The sequence below is a fragment of the Chiroxiphia lanceolata genome, chromosome 8, assembly GCF_009829145.1.
Source record: "Chiroxiphia lanceolata isolate bChiLan1 chromosome 8, bChiLan1.pri, whole genome shotgun sequence".
Classification (NCBI taxonomy): domain Eukaryota; kingdom Metazoa; phylum Chordata; class Aves; order Passeriformes; family Pipridae; genus Chiroxiphia; species Chiroxiphia lanceolata.
Window position 1 is genome coordinate 34,430,212 of NC_045644.1, and position 7,868 is coordinate 34,438,079.

Below are 7,868 nucleotides of genomic sequence, written 5' to 3' on the forward strand. Positions count from 1 at the left end.
CTCATTGGGACAGCTAAAAGCAGCAGGGATAACCCCAAGAGAGGCATTGGAAGACCATGGAACACACAATGTCTGGGGTCCCAACACTACTGGTGTGGTGCCACTCATCCCCTCCACCTGAGGTGGAATTAGCCCCTTTACTTTACAAGACACAAACCCATTTGCTGCCCCACTGTCACCCTCTCTCTCCCTCCCCAAGTCATTCTCGACTCTCAGCCCTACTGGCTTCTTGAGGACTGTGTTTAGAAGCTCACAAATTTCTTTTCCTTCATTTTAAAGAGTTTTTAAAACCTAATTTTTCCTTCCCTGCTGTCTTCATGGACACGCCTCAGCTAAAAATGCGGCTTCAATGATATATCATTCATCCAGGACCTGAGAGGGAGCAAAGAAATTGTTCACTCACTCCACAAAGAAGCATAAGGAAAGCCAATATTCCCTCCCATTCCTGCTGTTCCATTAAACTAATTTTATGCATGAGGTGAGATTGCATCTTTCCTAAAAATAATAATAATAGTAGTAATAATGAATACATTTTTCTCCAGTGACAGCATCAGTGATGAGGTTTTGCTTTACCACAAAGTAGACATTTCTAGAGAGCACATGTAGAAGCTGTCTGGTTAAAAGTGCTCCAAGGAATGGCCAGAATTAGCAGCTGAAGGAATTTATGAAGCTTTCTGGGTTATTCTGGAGCAGAAATTTTAAGGAATCACACACCATGTGAAAGATATACACAAAACTGTTTCCAAAGCAGTGTCCTTCTGAGGGCAAATCGATGCCTGGAGGATCCACGACTGGATTGAGAGAGCAAACTAAGACCACTGAAGGAGAGATTCACAGGTAGTAACTTTATGAAGGATTATGCTTAAATGAATCCACAAAATGTGACTCTGGACACGGATGCCAGATAGCACCCTATGGGGAAAAAGAGGATATCCAAAGTGAGTAGGGAAATCTCCAATCCCCACATCACCCGCAGAGAGCTTGAGGGTGATTCCACTCATTCCTTCCAAGCCCCAAACTCCTGTTGTAATGAGGAAGGGGACATGGGAAGATAAGTAGATAAATCAAGTACTTGCAGAGGTGCCAAGAAATGCAGAAGCAGCTTTGGAGAGAGAGCACATCACAAGGAGACATCTCAGGAGAGAGTCTGTCTGTGCCATGCAAGGAGAAGGACGGAGGAAAAAAGCTTTTAGCACCTGTTTGCTTGCACTTATAAATAAGAAAAGAGGCAACTGCAGTTAGAAAGGACAGTAGACACCAATCTCTCCTTGAATCCTGGTTGCTGTCCCCTCTGTGAACTCCTCACTTCATGACGGCTGCAGCTGCAGGAGGAGGGAAAAGGCAAAGGAATCACATCCCGCTTCCTAACGGAGGCGGGCACGGAGGAGGCACAGCTCTGATCACACATGCAGACACATTTCCCAGAAAGGAAAGATGAGAAACATATCACCTATAATTAGAGGGCAAGAGTTGTAAATACAGCAGTGAAATTAAAAGCAGAGGTAAGTCCAGAGCGGAAAAGCAGAGCTTGAACACACTCAAATCTCCGTCCCAGCTGCAGCGTTTGACCAGCCCTTGGACCTGGTTTGCACTGCCATGGCACTCAGAATTCCCAGCCAAAGGACTTCACACATCCAAGATGATGGTGAGGGCTTAGGTAACAGAGCAATCCTGAGCATGCAGCCCCTCGTGCCAGTGGGAGACGGGAAAAAACCCTTTTCCACAAACAGCGATGGAGACGCCTACCCCCAGGATTAGCTTCCAGGGCTGGATATGTTTAGCATGGATGACAGAGTGCAATTATTGTAGAGCTGTTACAAGCAAGGTTACAGACACTGTGGCCACTGATGAAAGCACTGAACATGCTGTGCTAAGGAGAGTGTCTTGCTATTTACAAACCAGCACATGAGGTCAGGGAGCACAGCTCCCTTCAGCCAGAGGCCACAATAAAACTGCTGCTTAACACTAAAGGATGCCCAGACCACCTTTTCCCCCTGCCACAGGGTGCCTTGAGCACCCAAGTCTTTCTATTAGGTGGATATGATCCACAGCTGTGACCTCCACACCTCACCAAAGAAGTCCAGCCAAATTGATAAGGTCCACATCAGCTTGCCCATCCTCCTTGGAAGCCCAGTGTCACTTGGCTTTGCATCGTCTATCAGGAAAAGCCAGTGAAGAGAGCAAAGTCCTGAATAATAACAAGCAACAAATAAAGGGAGAAATGTAGCAAAGCAGTTGGCAAGCCCAATTCTCTGGTCACAAGATGGACAGAAGGCCACTGCAGCACACAGAGCAAGCTTTTGGTTTTCCCTTTCCTGTTGGGCACTCCAGACAGAAGTCTGTATTTTCTCCTGTAGGAGAAAGTTAAGGGTTGGCACCCTCTGGCTGTGCTTTAGACTAAAGATATTCCTAACACCAGTTCCTCACTCCCACTCGAGGGTGAGACAGAGCTGGAAGACTTGAGCCTCTGTGTTGTGAAGATACACCCATAACCTCTGCTCATCAGGAGACCCAAACAAAGCTGTGCCAAAGACTCGACACCGCACTTGCAAAAGGCACTAAACACAACCAGTGCTGGACGAGCCGACTTCCCTGTCGATGCCTGGTTTCACAGCAGAGATGAAAAACCGCCTCTGACAGCCCAGCAAGCGTGGCAGTGAAGCTGTGGAGCAATGCCAAGGCACCGTGACCTCCAAGTCCTGCTGAGGAGACCAGCAGGACTGGGAGCAGCCGACCGCAGGCAGCAGCAGTCCCGGCTGGAGTCAGCCTCCTGGCTAATTCCACTAGCATGCGGAGAGAAGCCACACCATCAGCTATTCCCCAAGTTATTTTTAGGACCTGATGACTTTCCTGGAAGCATGCCATGGCAGTGGGTCACAGGGATGACTGCAGGAGGGACTAGAGCGGCCCCTCTGCCAGCACAGCACTGGCATCAGTAGAGGTTTGAAAGGGTCGCTGATAAACACCTGAGTGTACCAAGGGTGAACTCCAGCTGCAATCCCTCCATCCTCCTCCTATCTTTCCCCTCTCACCTGTGGAGCAGCAGCCAGTGCCAGCCCCAGGGCTTCCCACTGCCTGCTCTGTCCCCACACAGCCCGGAGGGATGAAGGGCTGGCAGCACTGGCACACAGGGAATGCTTCATCTCAAGGCCACGGACGAGAGTCCGTAACTGTTACTGAACAGGGAGACCTGGAGACAGAGCCTTGCCCTTGGAATGGGATAAAGACAACAGCCAAAAGCCTCACAGGTTGGGTCCCAAAGTGAACTGGCACCTCCCAGGCAAATGGCACCCACCAGTCGGGGTGACCACTGCCCACAACCCTGACCAACACCTAAGCTGCCTTGGTATCTCCTAGACTGCTGCTGGCCATGAGGAGAAGGAGCTCAACACTTCAAGAGGGATTAGGCTGAAAATTAATGACATTTTCCTTCATGCTGCCAGATAGATGCACCAGAGAGGCATGAAGGAAGGCAGCTCCAGCTGCCAGGAATTCAGCCTGGTTTTCCACCTCATCTAACATGTTCCCCCCAAAACAGTCTTGGAAGGAATGCATTAGGACAATGACAGTGGGAAGAGGAGATGAGAATTGGACTGCTCACACATGGGAGAGCAGCGGGAGGTGAGCACAGCGTTGCCTTTGGGTTTGAGTTACCACAGAATATTTGCTCTCCACCTGCACTCAGGGGAAACGCTCCTGTGTACGGCACAGCAGGGCTTGGCTGGTGAAATCTTAATGCTGAGGCACCCTGACTGAGCAGAGCCAAAGTAAAGCTAAATAAATAAAGAGAAGGTGTGAGAATCTCAATATTCCTTTTGCTGTTTTAGAACCCAAATCAACAAAGGCAGGAATTGAGGAAAAAAATGGGATATGCAGCACTTTGAAGTCATTCTACAGATGCATGAGGCTTTTTGGGGGGAGAACAAGACACAGCCCAACTGCCTCATACTTGACTTTATAAGGTTTGACCTTATCTGAAAAGAGATCAGAAGAAGTATAATTCTGACAACAATAAATCCACCTTGGGGCCATATCCTATGGGTTCACAGAGGTGGTGAGGGGCTGGAAGGAGCAAGCAGAAGTTCTGCAATTTAAATTCTTACCAATTCACCCCCGTTAAAGTCTTGCCCCATCAAAGAGGAGTTTGAGCAGTCCCGCCCCGTGCTATGCCCATGATATCACTCACCCCACTGCTGAGATCTGTCCCAGGGAGCACCACATAGCTCAGGAGCTCACAGCCCAGATCCCTCCCTGAGGGTGCCAGGGAAACCACAATCCAAACCGAGTGTTCTGCAGAACTGGCTTCCCTCAGCTGGGGACCCCCACAGCCCTTCCTCAGTGACCCATCCATGAGGTCTGAGCATCTGGTTGCCCCCCAGCATGGAGGGAAGCCCAGCACAGCCCAGAGAATTCCCACTCTGCTGAGAAATTCCTCATTTTTATCCTTCCATTAATGATTTATTCAAATTTACCTGCGTGCCAATTATACGTCAAAGCATTAAGAGAATAAAAAACCTTGATGTGTGCAAACTGTTGCTTACTAAATTAGTTTGGTTGGTTGTATTGTTTAGGATTATTTTTTTTAATGTATTCTGATCCCATATCTGCTCTACTTTGCTGTATGAAAAAAAGAGCTGATAAGAATGAATCAAAAACCTGCAATAACGACAGGGAAGGGGAATAGAGTTTTACAGAAGATGGGCATTAAGGGGGTTAGAAATGCACGTTTTTAAGGCAGCAGATTAGGAAACGAGGTGAAGCATCATAGCAAAGGGGTTTTATTTTGGCTGCCTTGAACTTCCACATGCCCCCCACTCCCCGAGCTTCCCCGTGTGATAAGATTGATCCCGATAACTAAATATATAACTGAAATTAAACGAAGGCGGTGTAAAGTTCAAACAGATGCACTTGCTAGTCCCTTGCCAGAGCTGTGTGCATGCAGAATGGGAGCGTTGGCACCCAGCTTTGCTCCCTCATCAAGAGGAATTGTTGGAATATCTGATGGAGCACGTATAAGGCTCAGGCTGGTTAAGCAGTGACAGTCAGGGAATATGAATGAACACAAGAGTTTTAAAAGGCCTTAGAGGAATTAGGTGCCCAAAACACACACAGGCAGGCATTTAATTCCCCTGAAAACCCAGTATTTCAACTACCTTGCTGAAAAGATCTCTTTAGATAATCCGGAAAGCTGACATAATACCCAACAAAAGTTTTTAATTTTCTTTTTTTTCTTAGATTCAACATTATGATTCGGTTGCAGGAGGAATTTGGTCTTAGCCTTCTCCTCACAAGGCCTCCAAGCCTTTTGGGAAGTTTCAAGGTGCATTTCCTAGTCATTATGGTAATAAATGAAGAAAAGCTCCAGCCTAGCGGAATGGGTACAACCTGCAAGCAGAGAAATCACTTCTCTTCCTCACACCCACTCGCATCCATCCGCTGCCCATGCTTTTAGCAAAAAGTCAACTTAAACACTGCACCATTGCTGCACCTAAACCAAACAGAAGCATCCAATCTCGTGAGCCAAGAGCATCACTGGTGCCCTCCTGGAGACATTCCTGTAGACAAGGTGAGCTCAGCGACCTCACTGCCCCATCCCCTTCGCAACAGTGTGAGGGAAATACCAGCAAAGGCACACAAAAAGCCAGTGAGGTTGTTACAAAGCATCTCTTGTTTCCCAGCCCTAGAAAGAGCTGTGCAAATGGGATATCTCCCAGAGCTCAGACTGCAAACTACTGCCATCAGCCTCCCGAGGCTGCTCAGCATCCACGGCTCCCAATACTCTGGAATTCCCCAAAGCCCTTCTCCATCAGTGGGAAAGTTATTTTCGGGGCCATATTGTGCCAGGGCTGGAAACAGGCTCTGATTACCATTTTATGCCTGTTTAACCCAAGCAGGAAATATCAGTCCAACACTCCAAGGACTCTCTTACCTGTGTGGGGTTTGGCAGAGACACCTTGGTTGGAGGACACCATCTGCCCCCATCTGGCCTCCTCCGTGCAAGAAGGACAAAGGGACAAAGAGGGATTGGGCACAGAGATTTAAAAAAAAATAAATTTCAAAAGCACCAAGAATCCTGCAGGCTCCTGACCATGTGGGGAAGTTATTACTGTTAGAAGAAAGCCACCTGCATCAGAAGGGAGCGAAGCCAGCAACTGAGATACATATCAGGCAACAGGAAGGAGGGTGGGACGTGATGAGAATTGGCATAAATATGAGGCTGAGGCAGAAATCATAGGAAAATAAGGGAAGAAGAATGAGCATAGGGCTGCATGGCATCCCTGGGTCATTGGATCCGGCCCTCCTGCAAGCTCCTGCTAAAAGCAGGAAGGGTTTCATCCCCCTCTATTCCCACAGGAAGGCTGGTCCATAGCCCGATCGCTCCCTAATTGTCACAAACGATCTTCCAGTTTCCAGGCTGAATTTATTCTGGGCCAGTTTACGTACATTTATTCTTGTGCCAACACTATCCTCGGGCATAAATAGTTCTCCTTGGCTGATGCTCTCCCCTCCCCATCTTCCGCCAGTGTATTTATAGGCAGCTATCTTCCTCAGCTTTCATTTGCCTAATTTAATTAAGTCAGGCTTTCCTCATCTCCCCTCCAAACACACACGAGCTCCATTTCTTTTATCATGTTAGCAGCCCTTTCCCAGTCCTGGCTCTGAGGAAAACATGAAGCACACAATCACCAGCAGTGATCTCTCCTGGAAAACGGATGCTTGTGAGCCGAGTGCCTAATTGCAAACTAACAGAGACAGGCTCGTCTTTTATCCTGTCAGCTATTTTGAATCAGTTAAAAGATCATAAATAGTGTTCTGGAGCATAAGCAGGTCCCATAGTGCTCTGCAGTGTGTTCAGTTTACATTTTGGCTGAGTTGTCTTGCTGTAATCCTGAACCAGTCCTTCTTTTTCCAATTATGCTACAGCACTTTGTAAAAGCATACGATGTCCATCGGATTAAATATTATCCTATTTGGTGTCAGACAGCAGCTCATATTGCAAAAGGAGAAAGCTTTGGCCAGCAGAGGGGAGGACAACAGGAGGTTTCATTCCTGCTTTTCTTGGGAAAAGAGAACTTGACAGCAGACTGCACGGGATGGAAATATTGCTGTTTCACTGAGCATTTGGGTAAGTCCAATCCATGGACTTCCTAACAACTAAAGATCATGAAAAAGTAGCAAAACCTGGCAACTTGGGGTGGTCCTGTGCAGGGCCAGGAGTTGGACTTCGATGATCCTTGCAGACCGCTTCCAACTCAGGATATCCTGTGATTCCATAAGATATACTTAGGTGATCAAGGCCAGGGAACTTGGACTCAAGAATTTTAAGACACCTATTCAAGGAACCATTCGAGCTGTTTTAAAGCTTATTTTAGTAAAAGCTTTCAAATTATGGGAAAAGATAACACGTATATAAAGATACAAACATAGGATATGGTGAACAAATCCACAGGGTTTTAACCAAATTTGACTTTACACTGTCTTGGGGGTGGTAGAATTTACTGCTTCTTGGGGCCGTCCTGTGCAGAGCCAGGAGCTGGACTTTGCTGATCCTGGTGGGTCCCTTCTAACTTAGGATATTCTACAATTCTATTTTGTTTAAATATATGTTGAACAATGATAATAATGTTAGATCTTTCATGCCACGGGTATTTCTAATTTTCTAACTAGATGTTGGTATTTCCTTCAATATGAGTGAAAAGGGGACAGATTAATAAATGCAGCCAGCTACCTGAGGACTTGATCTTAGAGGTCCTTTCCAACCTCAAAGATTTCGTGATTCTGTGACTCACCCAGGATATGGCTCAGTCGCCATCCTCTTTCCAGGAGGTTTCTGAATATGACATCTTAAGAAAAGCATGGGCACAGAA

General features: G+C 47.0%; 1 long non-coding RNA gene across 1 annotated transcript in view; it reads right to left on the reverse strand.

Annotated features, from left to right (window-relative positions):
- Nucleotides 1-4,405, reverse strand: part of LOC116790292 — a 28,979-nt gene extending 24,574 nt beyond the window's left edge. The window contains exon 1 of the long non-coding RNA XR_004358303.1: nucleotides 4,187-4,405. This is a non-coding gene — a long non-coding RNA (uncharacterized LOC116790292). The remainder of the gene's footprint in view (nucleotides 1-4,186) is intronic.
- Between the last annotated feature and the right edge of the window lie 3,463 nt (nucleotides 4,406-7,868).